Source organism: Neophocaena asiaeorientalis, unplaced genomic scaffold (assembly GCF_003031525.2).
Source record: "Neophocaena asiaeorientalis asiaeorientalis breed wild unplaced genomic scaffold, Neophocaena_asiaeorientalis_V1.1 scaffold46, whole genome shotgun sequence".
In the NCBI taxonomy this organism is placed as follows: domain Eukaryota; kingdom Metazoa; phylum Chordata; class Mammalia; order Artiodactyla; family Phocoenidae; genus Neophocaena; species Neophocaena asiaeorientalis.
Genome location: NW_020175393.1, coordinates 9,594,494 through 9,610,742, shown reverse-complemented (window position 1 = coordinate 9,610,742; position 16,249 = coordinate 9,594,494). Strand labels below are relative to the sequence as shown.

Sequence of the window (16,249 nt, the reverse complement as noted above, 5' to 3'; positions counted from 1 at the left end):
CAAGTAAATTCCCCACAGGGCTTTCCCTGCATCTCTAGTAGGGAGGGTCCTCCCCACTCCCTCCTGCCACCCAACCCAGTGGCCACAGGGACTCCAAACTCAAGAGAGTCCCTGGGTACAGGCCACGGGGCTGCCCGATGTAACACTAGACACGGAAGGTTACAGCAAACCTGTAGCTGGGAGACCGGGGGAGTGAGAGGAGTCAGGAGGGACTCTAGATTCAGACCACTCATAGCGGAGAGCCTCAAATTAGAGGCTCCTGGTAAATAATTAACCAGGAAAAATACAGTACCTTCCCTGCGCTCATCCATTATTCACCAAGATAAATGTACCATATTGTTACACTTCCTGACATCTAAAAATGGTCTGAGCCATTAGGCCAGGAGCAAGAAGACAGCAGGGCACTTTCTACCCAACTTTTCCAGAACCCCTGACCCAGCAGTCCTGGTGCTCTTGGAACACACTCTGTTGCTCCTCACACAAGGGCAAAGACGTCAACTTCCAGAAACGGCCACAGGCTGGGCTCAGGCCATGAGATCCCGAGAGCAGGCCCGCCTCCACAGCCCTCAGGAGCCCAGCAAAGTCCTAAGTAAGACGCCCCCTGTTCACCAGACCCCGGAGGGGTCAGCCCTCTCAAAGGGAAAAAGCAACCACTGTCTGTACCTGTCTAAGAGCAATTCTGTCCCTAGGAGGTTCAAAGAGTTTGACTTTGATGCCAAATGAGTGTCACCTACAGAAAGACCTGCATCTGACTTGCACAGACGGCTCTGAGCAAATCACTCTGTCCTTCTGGCCTCAGTTTCCCCATCTGTAAAGCCAGCTGCTCCTTATCCTGCAGGGACGGAATGCCCCCCTGGGAAGTCTGAAGAGCTGCACCACTTTAAAGCCCTGGCTCACAGTGTACAGGCAGGACCGAGATGCGACAAGAGCTCAGAGCCCGGAGTCAGACTGTCTGCACTTCAATTCTCCTCTCCCACTTACCAAGCATATGACCTTGGGCAAGCTGTTTATCCTCTCGGTGTCTCCGTTTCTGTAGCTATAAAATGGTGCTAATAACAGTATCTACCTCCTAGGTTTGCGAAAAGTAAATTCACATGTTAACCAATGTAGCGTGTTTGGAACAGTGCCTGGCACGTATTAAGTATCATAAGAGTTTGGGCTCTTAGCCATTCTTGCTCGTCATTATTATGTTCAAGATTTTTTTTTTTTATCTTTTAAGGGCCTCTGTCCCATGACAACCACCTCTTACCCAGTGTAGGCCTTGGTCGGCATCCCTCTCACGCAGACCATCTGCAGCTGCTGACTGCCCTGTTTGACTCGCCGCCCACTCAGTCTCTGCCATGTGGGTGTATAGGTTCTGAACAGACCCTGGGGTCCAAAACTTTGTCCCACAGCTGCCCCATGGAGCCTTGGAGCTGGCGGGTCACTTAAGCGGGTCTCCACAGGGAAACAGCTGACTGCTGGGACCTCTGCGCTCCCTGGCCCACTGCCCCGGGAACCTCCAGGCAGTGCCCAGATTAGCAGTTGCTCATCGATTCAGTCACTCCCCCACCTTCAATATGAAGAAGAGTCAGAGCGAGTCTGTCTGGGTGAAAATATGGATCTAGACCATGTTGGAAGGAGGCAGGCCTCTGGCCTCAAGGGACCCAATGGTAGTTAGGTGAGGACAGCACAGTGAATGTTTGGGTGCCAACTAATGCCTGGAGATAACTCTTAGGACTCAGCTTTCTGATCCCGGAAGTCCCCAATGAGAGAGGACTGGAAAATGCTTTATAAAGGAAAATATCTGACTACATAAAATAGAAGTTGTAATCAACTCTCAATGGTAAACGACCGATTAGGAAAATGGTTTATAGCAATCGACAGAAAAGGGGCTGCTGGCCTTGATACACAGTTACAAATCAATCATAATAACTACTAAAATTCTAATAGTAACATGGTCAAAACAGCATGTCTTCTCAAAACAAATATAAATGATTAATAAAGATAAGAAAACATTCCAATGCACCAGTAACCTAATGAATGCAAATTGGAACATAAATGCAAATAAGAAATGCAAATCATTCTGCCCTATCAAATGAATGCCAAGTTTTTAAAATAACACTCAACACTGGTTGAGTATATGGAGAAAATGGTCCTCATGCCTTGAAGATGGGAGTGTAAATGATAATAATGTCCTTTTGGAAAGTGGTTTGGTAATATTGTACCAGTATCCTAAAAAATTCATGCCCTTCTTCCTTGGAGAAGTACCTGATTCCAGGTCTGGGCAGGAAATGTGCCAAATGAACCTGGAACATCTTATCATACGAGGAAATGAGCAAAGATAAGCAGGGCTGCATCAAAAGGTTCAGGGCCAGCTTGAAGAGGCTCCCGCGAGGCCAAGAAGGGACATTTTAATCTTCATAAGGGTAAGAACCACAGGGCCTTAACACACTGGTAAGTTTAAAATCTGTGAGTTCATAATGATGTTTAAAAAAAAAGAGCCCAGGGCTTCCCTGGTGGCGCAGTGGTTGAGAGTCCGCCTGCCGATGCAGGGGACACGGGTTCGTTCCCCGGTCCGGGAAGATCCCACATGCCACGGAGCGGCTGGGCCCATGAGCCATGGCCGCTGAGCCCGCGCGTCCGGAGCCTGTGCTCCGCAATGGGAGAGGCCACAATGGTGAGAGGCCCGCGTACCGCCAAAAAAATAAGAGCCCAGAGGGGAGGGATAAATTGGGAGATTGGTATTGACATATACACACTACTATATATAAAATAGATAACTAATGAGAACCTACTGTATAGCACAGAGAAGTCTACTCAGTACTGTGTAACAGCCTACATGGGAAAAGAATCTAAAAAAAGAGTGGATATATGTATATGTATAACTGATTCACTTTGCTGTACTCCTAAAACTAACACAACATTGTAAATCAACTAGACTCCAGTAAAAAATTTTTAAAAAGACACTGGTAATGCCAAATCATAAGATTTAAAAAATTAAAAAAATGTTTTTAAAATTAAAAAAAAAGAGCCCCAAATCCTCCATTGGTCACCTTTGAAGGATGCTAGAAAACCAACTCATTATTTTATTTTATTTTATTTTATTTTATTTTTTGGTAAGAGACGTAAGCGTTTATTTCCTTGTTTCACAAATAAAGCCGGCTGAGTCGGCTGTCTTTTGGCGATTAGTCAAAGAGACCAAATCCCACATACTCGTCCGACTCCTCGACTCTTCCTTTGCTTCAACCTTGGCTGGGGCTGCAGCAGCAGCAGCAGGAGCAACAGTGGTGGCAGCAGCCACAAGTGCAGACGGATCACCCAAGAAGGCCTTGACCTTTTCAGCAAGTGGGAAGGTGTAATCAGTCTCCACAGACAAAGCCAGGACCCACCTGTACCCACTGATGATAGAAGGCGGTACAGATGCAACAGCTGGGTAACCAATCTGCAGACATACGCTGGCAACATTGCGGACACCCTCCAGGAAGCGAGAATGCAGAGTTTCCTCTGTGATGTCGAGCCCTTCAAGGTTACAGATGCTGCCATTGTCAAACACCTGCTGGATGACCGGCCCAAAGGAGAAGGGGGAGATGTTCAGCAACGGGGCTTCACTGGCTCCCAATTTGTCTCCAATCTTAATCAGCTGCACATCACTCAGGATTTCAATGGTGCCCATGGAGATTTTAGTGTATTGCCTAAAGCCTGGAAGAAGGAGGTCTTCTCAGGGCCCAGACCAGTGTTCTGGACCAGCACAGTGACTTTGCAGGGCAGCAGGCGGCATGTCATTGGCCAGCATCACGTTCCTGATCTCAGTGAGGTCCTCCTTGGTGAACACAAAGCCCACGTTCCCCTGGATGTGAGGCAACGGTTTCTCCAAAGCTGGGTTGTTTCCCAGATGCCCTCGGATCACCTTGTCCATCATCGTGTTCTTGCCCATCAGCACCACAGCCTTCCCGCGGAGGGACACGCGGATCTGCTGCATCTGCCTGGAGCCCACATTGTCTGCTCCCACAGTGAAGCATTTCGGATAATCATTCAGAAGTTGGATGATCTTAAGGAAGTAGTTGGACTTCCAGGTTGCCCTGTCTTCCCTGGACATCACGGCAGTGCGTCAGGGATTGCCACGCAGGGTTTAAAGACGATGTCACTCACTCGAGGACACCTGGCGAGAGGCTCATTATTTTAAAAACTGGTCAAGAAGCATTTACTCTCCCTTTCATGAACAGCTATACCTCAGGGTAACCAAACAGTTAATAAGGGGCGGTTTATCTTTATAGAAGTCTCCAGCTGATAAACAGAATATCACCATTTTATAGCCCCTAATGAAATACTGGATCTAGCAATGATTATTGACGGCTGCTAATTCCAGAGAGACAACCAGATGTTACGTGCCTACTGAGAAAGTATACCTGGAAAAAAAAAATCAAATCTGACCCTGACAAAGCCTCCAGATCTATGTTTCATTATTAAAAAGAAGCTCTCTATGGGACTTCCCTGGTGGCGCAGTGGTTAAGAATCTGCCTGCTAATGCAGGGGACAAGGGTTCAAGCCCTGCTCCGGGAAGATCTCACATGTCACGGAGCAACTAAGCCCGTGCACCACAACTACCGAGCCTGCGCTCTAGAGTCCGTGAGCCACAACTACTGAGCCCGTGTGCCACAACTACTGAAGCCCGCGCGGCTAGACCCCACACTCTGCAACAAGGGACGCCACCGCAATGAGAAGCCCACACACCACGACGAAGAGTAGCCCCCGCTCGCCCCAACTGGAGAAAGCCCACACACAGCAACGAAGACCCAAAGTAGCCCAAAATACATAAATAAATTTATTTTAAAAAAAGAAGCTCTCGAGAAAGAATTTGGAAAACAAGGGCTGAAATAGCTAACTGTGAATGCACATTCTTCTGTTGCTCCCGCAAACGGTTAAGACCTAATATTGCTGTTGTTAATGTTTCGTGCACTTCCACCTTCTTCTCCACCAGATCCTCAGCTCCCTGAGGTCAGGGGCTGGATGCCCACTCTTCCATCCCCTCCACTGTGGACGCCTTGCCCATTGGAGGAGGTTGGGAAATACCAGCTGATCTGTGGTGGGTTCACTGGCCCCTGCATGATGTGAATCCAAACAGAGCTGAGCCCAATATGGGATCCTGGTCGGCAATTACATTAATTATCATTATTAATTCAACAAACATTTATTTAATGCCTACCATGTGCCAAGTACTCTGCAAGACACTGGGGATGGAGAGAGAAAAATACAATTACTGCCTTTAAGTATCTCTGTTTAGTGGGGGAGTCAGACAAGTAAACATATAATTACAATAGCGAAGGCTTACTGGCCGCTTATTGCGTGCCAGCCACTATTGCGAGAGCTTTAACCCCATTGTTAATGCTTACAACCACCCAGTGAGGTAGGTACTACGACCCCCGTTATGCAGATGAGGAAACTGAGGCACAGAAAGGTAAAGCCACTTGCTCAAGGTAACATAGCTAGTAAGTGACAAATGCAGGATTCAAATCCCAGGTCATCTGGCTCCAAAGGAAAACCTATCATGATCACTAGGCTTTACCACATTATCACACAGCATGATGGGTGGGTGCACGATGGGTGGGTACACAAGGCAGGCTTTTAACTCAGAGTGAGGGTATAAGGGGGCAGAGAAGCATCCTGGATGAAGGCTCTTCAAAACAAGATTTTAAGAAGGAACGGGGCTTGGGGACTTCCCCGGCGGTCCAGTGGTTAAGATTCTGTAATTACAATGCAGGGGGCACGGGCTCAATCCCTGGTCAAGGAACTAATATCCCACATCCACACAGAGTGGCCAAAAAATAAAAAAATTAAAAAAAAAAAAAAAAAAGAAGGAACGGGGCTTGGCAAATAGAAAAAGAAGCACAAAAACAAAACACGAACTCAGGGTAATTCCGGATGCTCAGAGTTTAAGGGATGATGAGGGGGAACACAGCAAAAGGCCACTAGGACACTGGTTTGTGAGGGGTGGAGAAGGCAAAGGAGGTGAAATCCAAGTTTACCCTGCTTATGCTGTCCCCAGACAAAAAAAAAGTCACCAATACAGTGAGTCCCTGTTTCCAAGGAGGTGGCTGTTAGGTTAGAAAATGGACTGAAGAAGCTCTTTGTCATGGTACATTCACAGAAGGCATGATTATGGGATAACGTCATACCTGGTCTATTAGTTTCCTAGGGCTGCTGTAACAAATCACCACAGCTGGGTGGCTTAAAACAACAGAAGCTTATTCTCTCACAGTTCTGGAGGCCAGAGGTGCCAAATCAAGGTGTCGGCAGGGCTGGTTCCTTCTGGAGGCTCTAGGAAGAGTCTGTTCCATGCCTCTCTCCCAGCTTCTGGTGGTTGCAGGCAATCCCTGGCACTCCTTGGCTTGTGGCTGCATCACACCAAACTCTGCCTCCGTCATCACGTGACCTTCTTCCCTCTGTGCGCATCTGTGCCTCTTCTCTTCTTGTAAGGACATCACCAGTCACATAGGATTAGAGCCCACCTTAATGACATCTCTTTACTTGATTACATCTACAAAGGCCGTATTTCCAAATAAAGTCATGGTCACAGGTCCCAGGGCTTACTTAGGACTTGAACATATCCTTTTAGGAGACACCATTCAACCTATTAACACCTGCTATTCTGCAAACTGCTTTTTTTGCCCTACAGCTAACCACAGGTATTTTTCCGTGTCTGTTCACATGGTTCTGGCCCATTCATTTCAACCACCGTATATTATTTCACCCAAAATCTATTTGTCTAACACCCTAATCATGGACATTCAGATGGTTTTCAATTTTTTGCCATTACAAACAATGCCCCAGCTGAATCTCTCTGTACAGGCACCTATGCACATTGGTAATGAGAATGTTTCTTGTAGTATGACTTCCTAGAAACAGGACTCCCCCTGGACCAAAGAGAACACAATTTCAGGGCTTTGATAAATGACAAATTGCTCTTTAAAAAGGCTGTACCGATTTATGCTTCCTTACCAACACTGATACTTATTAATCTTTGCCAGTTTGAGAGACGTAAAATAATACTTTGCTTTATTCTGCTACTCATTTAAGACATTTAGTCTGTTCTTAACAACATAAAGCCATCTTTTGTATGTTCGCTGGTTAGCTGGTTCAACTTCCTTGTCTACTTTTTTCCTTGTTTATTTTTACTGTTATCTTTTTCTTATTAATTTGTAATCAATAAGACCACTAATATAAGGCCTTCTCTGCATTTCATGTTACACTTTTCCCCCCGAGAATGGTCATTAAGTTACTGAATGCCTACTAAGTGCCAGGCATTGTTCTAAGTGTTGGGAATACAGCAGTGAACAGGGCAGTGAGGCTTCCTGTTCTCAAATGTTACTTAACTACTCAGAAGAAAATGTGTTTGCACATAATTTGGGCTTGGAAATAGATAGGAAGTGAATTTTCACCCTTGGGTGCAAAGCTGTCTTGGAATTCATTTAAATACTGTCCTGTTTTGCTTCGAGAGCCTTATAGGGGGAAATCTACTCTGTTCTCCAGGTGTCCTGGAAGCACCCACAAAGGAGCAGTGTGGTTAGTGAAGGTGGAAGCAGGAACAGCTGACAGCTGTGCCCTTTCCTTGAAAGGAAGAGCCACACCCCAGGCACCCACACCTCCTAGAAGTCCAGGGCCTTCAACGATTAAGCCCTGGTGAGCTCAGAGAGCAAAGGAAGTTTTAAGGAGGAATAACTCTTCCCCATTTCAGTGGAGGGGGTACCACTGGAGTCTCACTCCATCTCCTCCCAGAAGTTCCAGGGAGGCGTGATGTCTCCCCGAGTATGTTTGGCTCTGATCCTTCCTCTCCTGCCCACTTGGGGGAGGGGGAATATCCCCCCTGCAGACACACACACACACACACACACACCCTAATTCAGGGATGAATCAGACAAGCTTATCCTGTTGAGATTACAGCCTTGTTCCTCAACCTAGCCTTTATCTGTAATAAAGGTGATACACTAATTTCCATCTGTCTAATTCCTGTCTGTCTTTCTTTCCTCCCTACATCCACTGGTTTAAAATTCAGAGGAAAGAAGTGTGTTATTTACTGACTCCTTCAACATACAGTTTCCATTCTATTGCTTTACGCCTGCGTATTTTATGGGTTTTCTTATTGTTGTTGATTTTGTGAATGGGATAAACATTTCCATTGTATTTTCGAAAAGGTTACTTGCTGATAACTAGTGAAACTTCTGGGTTTTGTGTAGTTTTGTATTTGGCCAAGTGACTCAACTCTCTTACTGATTCTAATGGTTTTCAGTTGATACTTGGGTTTCACATGTAAAAATAATGGCACCACCTGCAATGAGCATTAACTTTGACTTTCGTTTTCTTACAGTATTATCTCAGCTACAATTTCCAGAATAATGTTAAATAGTAGAGACTTTATTATTTTAATGTAGTGACTTCTTTAAAGAGAATAGCATTAAAATTTCATTTTTTTTAATTTATTTATTATTTTTTTGGCTGCGTTGGGTCTTTGCTGCTGCACGCGGGCTTTCCCTAGTTGCGGCGAGCGGGGGCTACTCTTCGTTTCAGTGTGCGGGCTTCTCATTGCTGTGACTTCTCTTGTTTCGGAGTACAGGCTCTAGGCGCATGGGCTTCAGTAGTTGCGGCACGCGGGCTCAGTAGTTGTGGCTTGCGGGCTCTTGAGCGCAGGCTCAACAGCTGTGGCACACGGGCTTAGTCACTCCGCCGCATGTGGGATCTTCCCGGACCAAGGCTCGAACCCGTGTCCCCTGCATTGGCAGGCGGATTCTTAACCACTGTGCCATCAGGGAAGTCCCTATAATTTCATTTTAAAATACGTTAGCTGCTGTTTAAGATGAAAAAAAAACAGGAATGGATGTTAATTTGTATCTAATGTCATTTTCACATCTACTGAGATAACTTTGTGACTCCTTTGACTTCTTATTTTGATGAATTACATTAAAATAAACCATCCATGCCATTTTTGGAGTAAATCCTAATTATTTATGGTACATTATCTTTAACATAGTATTTGCCAATATTTTCTTTAGACTTTCATACCAATATTTCTAAGTAGTGTATTTTCCTCTTCCGCACTGTCAGTCAGCATTTGGGATCAAGGTCATATCAACTCTGTGACATGCACGGGGTGGCCATCCATCTGTTCCTTGGCTCTGTGACTGCCTATAAAGCACTAAAAGGCTCGATTTTCTACATTTTTCAAAATTTCCCCTCAAGGCCCTCTGATACAACAGTTTGGTGGGGGGTGTTTGGTTTATTTTCTCACTATCTTTCAATTGCTTTTAATAGTTACTGGTCTAGTTAGTCATCCCAATGGCTCATTACATTTCAATAATTTATACTCTCCTAGCATCGATTTCTCAGCACAGCATTGAACATGGTAACCCTCTGTAACTTAAAAAATCTTTTCCATGGCAATTACCACAACTGTCATTATTAGTACACATTTTCATAAGCCCTCTCCACTAAATGGTAAGTTCCATCTCATTCCCTGCTCTAAGTCCCCAGAATCTACCAGGTACCTAGTATGTTGAAATTGGCCTCAAGAAATTGTTGTGAGGCCAGGAATGAGGTTAAAGCTTCTTTTTCCTTTCTTGCTTTGCTTATTGACCATCTCTCTCCTTTTCTTGACTGCATTGGCCAAAGTTTTGTTTCTTTTGTTTTTTCTGAAGAATGGAACTTACCAATTCTATATTTTTTCATTTCAAATTTATTAATTTCAAAGCTGTACTCAGAAGAATTAATAACCTTAAAATTCTTTCCTAAATAATAAGTGAAATAAATTAAGCTGTTGGTCTAAAGTTAAAAAAAAGCATAAAATGAATTCTGTCTGTATTTTAGGTTTGTCTCATGTAAAGAACATGAAACTTTTCTAACTCAACCTTAATTTTGTCTTACCTCTGTGGGAGACATATTCCACTGAAGTTTATCATACTAACTGCTATATTTACCTCTGCTTTTATCTGGTTTATGTTTTAATACTACAATTCTTCCTTTGTTTTATGTATTGTGTTTTATTTGCCTCTTAGGATCTGCTTTTTAATTCTACTTGTATATCCTTTGTTTATTCCTTTTTAAAATCTTGAATCTATTTCTCTAATTATCACATTTTTTCATCGTTTTCATCTAACTGTACATTTTCCTCTGGAATCTGAGAGCTCCTCAACTGCATGACATTGATTAGATTAACTGAAGTGCTGATTCAGCTCCTTAAAGTGAATACTGGAAACGGAATTCTGCTATTGCATTTTTTATCTCCTCATACTCCTTCATTATCTCAGCCAGTCGTCTTATTACTTCTTCATCCTTCTCGGTCAGCTTCCTTTTTATCTCAGTCTGTTGCGACTCACTGGATGTTTTTATCTTAGGTTTCATGAAGTGCATGACTTCTTGACATTTTTGAGAGGGAAAAAAAGATGCTGCCTTCAAAAACTCACTTCTTTTTTCCAGCAGTATTCCAAGGGAGAAATGGCAAAGCCACAGACAATAGGATAAAAGGGGAGGGAATAGATACGAGAGCAATTAAAGGGATGGTAATAACTGGAGAAGTGGAAAACACAAATCTACAGCCAGCAATGCTCAAGGGCTCCCAAGTCTATGTCAATAAGGAGTGACAACACATGTCAATATGTGTGTCCCTGAAGCCTGCCTCCCACAAACAAAGGCCACACCGCAACACCCCTGCACGAACGTTCCTTCATTAGACCCTCACCATAGCTCTGTGAGGTGGATATTATCATCGTCATCCTGCAGATTAAGAAATGGAATTCAGGGACTTCCCTGGTGGCACAGTGGCTAAGACTCCACGCTCCCAATGCAGGGGCCCCGGGTTCGATCCCCGGTCAGGGAACTAGATCCCACATGCATGCCACAACTAAGGAACCTGCCTGCTGCAACTAAGAGCCGGTGCAACCAAATAAATAAATAAATATTTTTTAAAAAAAGAAAAGAAGAGAAATGGAATTCAGAAGTTACAGTACTTCCAGGACTCAAATTCTGGTCTTGGGAATCCAAGAACAACTTGAACAACCACTGAGCATCTGGGAGAACAAAGGTCAGGAACTGGACCCACCCTACCAAGCTCATCATCAAGTTGGGAGCAACAAGAAGAACACAGCTGCTAGAATGGAAAAGAAAATGGAGCAGGTAATTCAGAGCTCCACGGTGTAGAAGAGAGAACATACATGGTCCCAGAGATCAGGGGAAAAGATCTTGGTGGGCAAAGGGCTACCATCCTCCCAAGTTACCTGGAACAACCCTGGCTTATGCTGGTTGTCTTCGCATAATTATTAACAATGCCCCAGGTTGGATGATAAATTCTCCAGTCACCCCAGCAGTGTCTCACATCTGAACCGTGCTTACTAGTTTTCACACTTTAACCCGTGCGATTTTCACAGGCCCACTGTACAGCAGGGATTCAGAAATTTGATGAAAGCTATAAACACCCTCCCCAGAAAAATAACATAAATACAGAATGCTGTACCCAGTTGTGATATATTCCTATTCGTTGACAGAGCAGCTCCACTTCTGGGAATTTACCCTTCAGGTACACAAGCACAAGGGTACAGATAGATACAAGGATATTTGTGGTGGCACTGTTTACAAGAGCAAACCCTCAGAGACAGCCTAATACAGCACTTGCTTTAGGCTAAGCTTCCCCTTAAAATACGTAGGAGCCTTCCTGCCCCCGCTTGTGCCCCCAACTCAGCAAGGTCCCAGGGGAGGAAGAGACACGAGCAAACTCGCAGGAGGAGGCTAAATAATGAATTGTATGTATGTTTTCTTTGGCCAGGGCAGTCTGGCCAAGCTCTGGGGGCTTCTGGGCAGACATTTTTCATATTTTAGCAGCTGGCCCATGCCCAAGGCAGTCAGAAGTTAAGTAAGCTCTGAATGAGCTACGCCCATCCACTCCCCGGCCCCAAGAATTCTTAATGAGGCTCTATGGTGGCTCAGCGGCCATGGCTCACGGGCCCAGCTGCTCCGCGGCATGTGGGATCTTCCCGGACGGGGGCACGAACCCGTGTCCCCTGCATCGGCAGGCAGACTGCGCCACCAGGGAAGCCCACCCTTCGCTACTTTTAATGAATGCAAATGATTCAGCAACAAAACACTTAGCCTGCAGTGAAATCCATCTCTGTGCGCCTGGTTCCTCCAGCTTATAGCCCAGCTCAGGTGGGGCCCTACCGGGAGGGCAGCCCAGCACAGCCCGGGGTGCCCAGGCTAGCCCAGGCAGACCCCTGCACACCAGGACAGTGGGAGCAGGATGCAGGAAGTGCACAGCGGGAGGGAAGACACCCCCCCAACCGCCCCGCCTCCACCTACCACCCCAACTACCAGATGCAGACCCTCACAACTCCACCTCTTTACAACTCTGGCTCCAGGGCAGAGGAAAGTGTGAGCAGAAAAACAAAAGGTATTTCTTTGATCTAATGAAAGAGGCTGGTCCCAGGCACCTCAAAGGCCTGTCCAGTCACCACACTTCCTGCATTCAAGGGCACTTCACCCCACATGCCCACCCCCTCCTCCTCTTCACCTGATGTCAGGTACCAGAGGAACCTGAAAAGCTCCCTTGGACTGGCGCCCATCCTCCACCAACCTCATGGAAGCAACAAAAACAGAGACAGTGTCAATAACCCAATTTACACCGCGTTTTCAGAGTTCTCTTTTGGCAGCAAAAACTGAAAGCAATTTGTCAGGAGTCTGAGAGCAACGTTTAACTAATGTACTTCCAACCTTGGGCTCAGGGGGATTTGTTGCCCCATCAGCCTGATCAACACCTCTCCCCAAGGCTGAGGCAGCGGCCTGGCCCAGAACAGACGGCTATTAACGCAGCTGCCACAGCCGTCACCCTCAAGGCCAGCAGCTGGCAGGAGCCCCAGAGAGGTCCAGGCAGGTCCTCTCAAGGCTTCTCAAACTGGACAACTAGTTACACTTAGGACAATGGAGGGCCCCGCGGGTAGTGCTCTGGGTGCTTGAGATACAAAAAGGGCTTCAAAGAATTTGTTGACCTGGTTTGAAAAGAACCCCTGCCTCCCAGGACAGACGATGGGAAGATCAGCTTCCCCAGAAGTTTCAGAGTTTTATCAAAATACGTTTTTATATCATCAAAAACGCCCTGAAAAGAGCACTGGAATTTTCTTAACCTCAATGCCCTTCTTCCTGATTGTTCAAGGCACATCATCTGCAACACTTTATTCTCCTTCAAAACATTCCCAAAGGAAGTAAAGAAGAGCACTGACTCCATGGAGGGGCTGAGTCTCTAGACCCTGGGACTTCTGAGTTCTTGCCCTCTAGGCGAGCCCTTAATCAGCCCCTTTCCTAGCTGGGCACACCTACCAAGGGTTAAAGTTTTGGGCAACCACACAGAAAGAATGCATTCTGAAACTCCTGTAAGGTGAGGTGCCTAAAACACATATCTACACAGCAATCTACTAAAAAAGAAAAAAAGCTTTGCTCTCGATATCCACTAACACATACACAAAAGGGACATATTTTTGTCTTTTCATGTGCCATCCAAATCCCAACCTGACAGCCAATCCATCCCACTATCAGATGAACCAAAACTCAAGCAAAGGAAGAACTCCCCAGCCTTTGGGCCACTTGTGTCCTGAGGGGGAACGGCACCACCCAGCCAATGCTCGGGTAGCACCAAGCAGAATGATTAGCACCAGCTGTCTCCACAAAGCTTAGATCAACCCCACGCAACTGTACGGCTGTGAGCGGAAGTCCATGCTACCACCCGCTGTGGGTCTCCCACATGCCCCCCTCAGGTCTTCATCCTCTGAGCACCTGGCATTTACTGTGTCCCCTCCTCTTTGGTGCTTCTCTGTGTCCTTGCCTTGTTCATTACCCTCTTCTGGTTCTGTCTCAGTTTGCTTACCAGACAATCCATTCCTGGAGTGAGTCTCCAGTCTCTCCCATGGAATAGCTCAGCCTTTTTATGTCTTTTTTTTTTTGGCCGCATGGCTTGTGGGATCTTAGTTCCCTGACCAGGGATCAAACCCTGGTGCCAGCAGTAAAAGCGGCAAGTCCTAACCACTGGACCGCCAGGGAATTCCCCGCTCAGCCTTTTTAATTTTTTTTAATATTTTATTTATTTGGCTGTGCTGGGTCTTAGCTTCAGCATGCGGGATCTTTTTTTTTTTTTTTAGTTGCAGCATGCATGCGGGATCTATTCCTCGACCAGGGATGGAACCCGGGCCCCCTGCACTGGGAGCATGGAGTCTTACCCACTGGACCACCAGGGAAGTCCCTCAACTTAGCCTTTTTAAATGGAGACTCTAGGGGAATTCCCCGCCCAGGCCCAGGTTCAATCCCTGGTTGGGGAAATGGGATCTCATATGCCAGGTGGTGTGGCTAAATAAATAAATAAATAACTAGAGACTCTACCATAAGAGAGGTATTTTCTTTCCACAAGAGACTGTTTGCCTTCTTAGGGACAGCTACCTCATCTTCTGGGTATAGCTTGCTTTTTAAGGATTTAGAAGTTCCCCGACCTCCCCTCCCACATTACCTAGCACGAGGCCTTCTGTCTTAAACATCCTTTGTTATTTATGTGCCAGACTAAAAGGAAGACAGCTTCAATTGGAAGTTACTAATAGACAGGAAGCAAAAACAGGTCTGTAACTAAATCACATTCTAACTACCTTTTATCAAGTATTCACAATAGGACAGACAAGTCCTTTGCATACACTGAATTTCAAAGATGTCACTGATTTTAAGATGCACCATTATTTATGTTCCAGAAAAAGGAAATGGTACCAGTTAAACTAAGACACAACATTACATAATTATCTCACAACCAAAGAAGTGAAACTGGGGAGGGGGAGAGAGAGCATCTTAGAGTTCGTGAAATACAGTACTAGCTCATTTAATTCTCACGAGACCTCTAATGGGATGGGTATTACCATCCCCATCTTACAAAAGAAGAAACTGAGGCTCAGAGAGGCGAAGTGAACTAAGGTCTCTCGGGGAGCAAGCTGCAAAGCCAGAACTCAGTTCCTGAACAGATTTCTGAATTTCCGGGGTCGGGGCGGGGGGCATGGGGGCTGGCGCGGGGCGGCCAGGCCTCAGACAGACCAGTCTTGGTTAAGCTGCCCCGCCCCTTCAAGGGCAAACAACCCTTGCTCATTCCTGAAATTAGGGTCTTTTTGCAATTGCACCTTCACAGATCCTACCTCCGAAAACAACAAAAGGAAAACAGGTTTTCCTAGCTCCTTCCTCACAAAACTGGCTGGAAATGAAGGGGGGAAGCTCTCAGCCAACTTGTTATACATAAAGCACATTTAATAAGCCTTTCAAGCTCTGGGAGTGGGAGAAGGAAGGGTTCATTGGAAATCTGATACTTTGGCAGCCAAGTGAGAGGGGCAAGGCCCTGAGCATCAACCCTGGGGATTAAACACCATCCCAAACCCCTTTGTCTGCCAGAAGGAGATACTTCCTGGGGGGCAGGAGGCAGCAATGCTTTTTATGGCAAAGCCCACCTAACAACAACCCTCCACCGGAGACCTGGCTGGGGCCTTTGTACAACCCACCTAACCATAAACCCTCTGTCCTCTCCCAAACTTGCTGGGGTTCCTCTTCCCACAAATACCTGTGACCGTCATAAACGCCCTTAAACAGCCCCCGTTTACTGCCCAGCCTGCCTGCTGCTAAATGAGGGCATTTGTTTCAAATTTGCAAATACCAAGAGCGCTGGAAACCTAAGTCCACTCCTAAAATGAAATGTTCTGCATTCCTCTGGGCCGAAGCTCCGCGCTTCAAAAGCTGCAAGAGGCCCTGGCTGTTTACTCACTGGTGGGGCTGTTGGGAGAGGCATTTCCCTGCTCCCTGAGGAGGCTGCTTTGATCCCCGCCGGGTGGGAAGGGGACCGAGGGAGGTGCCACCCAAGCCCAGGCCCGGCTGGGCCCAGGCTCTCCTGCCCCCTTTCTGGGTCGCCAGTGGCAAATTCGGGGGGCCTGGGAAAGTGAGTCTCATGGGGAGGCTCAAGTAGAGACTCACCAGAGACAGAGCAGGCCAGCTCAGCGGACCTCTCGGACCATCTTCAAAAGGCCCTCGAAACAAAGGCAAAGAGAGTAAGGGAAGGCACGGAGGCTGAGAAGCAGCTGACAACACCCCAACCTCTTACACAGAAATAAAGAGGCAAACTCCCCACCCATCCCCCTTGCGACACTGCATTGGGCTGGGTGCCATGCGGGTGTTTACTAAATAAAAGCCTTTTGTTTTAAGGAGGGTTTTTTTTTGGTGGGGGGGG

The 16,249-nt window shown here is 46.3% G+C and overlaps 1 protein-coding gene and 1 pseudogene across 2 annotated transcripts in view; both read right to left on the bottom strand.

Annotated features, from left to right (window-relative positions):
• Positions 1 to 16,249, bottom strand: part of PTK7 (protein tyrosine kinase 7 (inactive)) — a 60,160-nt gene that overhangs the window by 33,985 nt on the left and 9,926 nt on the right. The window lies entirely within an intron of this gene.
• On the bottom strand, positions 3,168 to 4,361 carry LOC112414054 (60S acidic ribosomal protein P0 pseudogene; annotated as a pseudogene). The gene has a single exon (XR_003006063.1). The product of XR_003006063.1 is annotated as a 60S acidic ribosomal protein P0 pseudogene (transcript).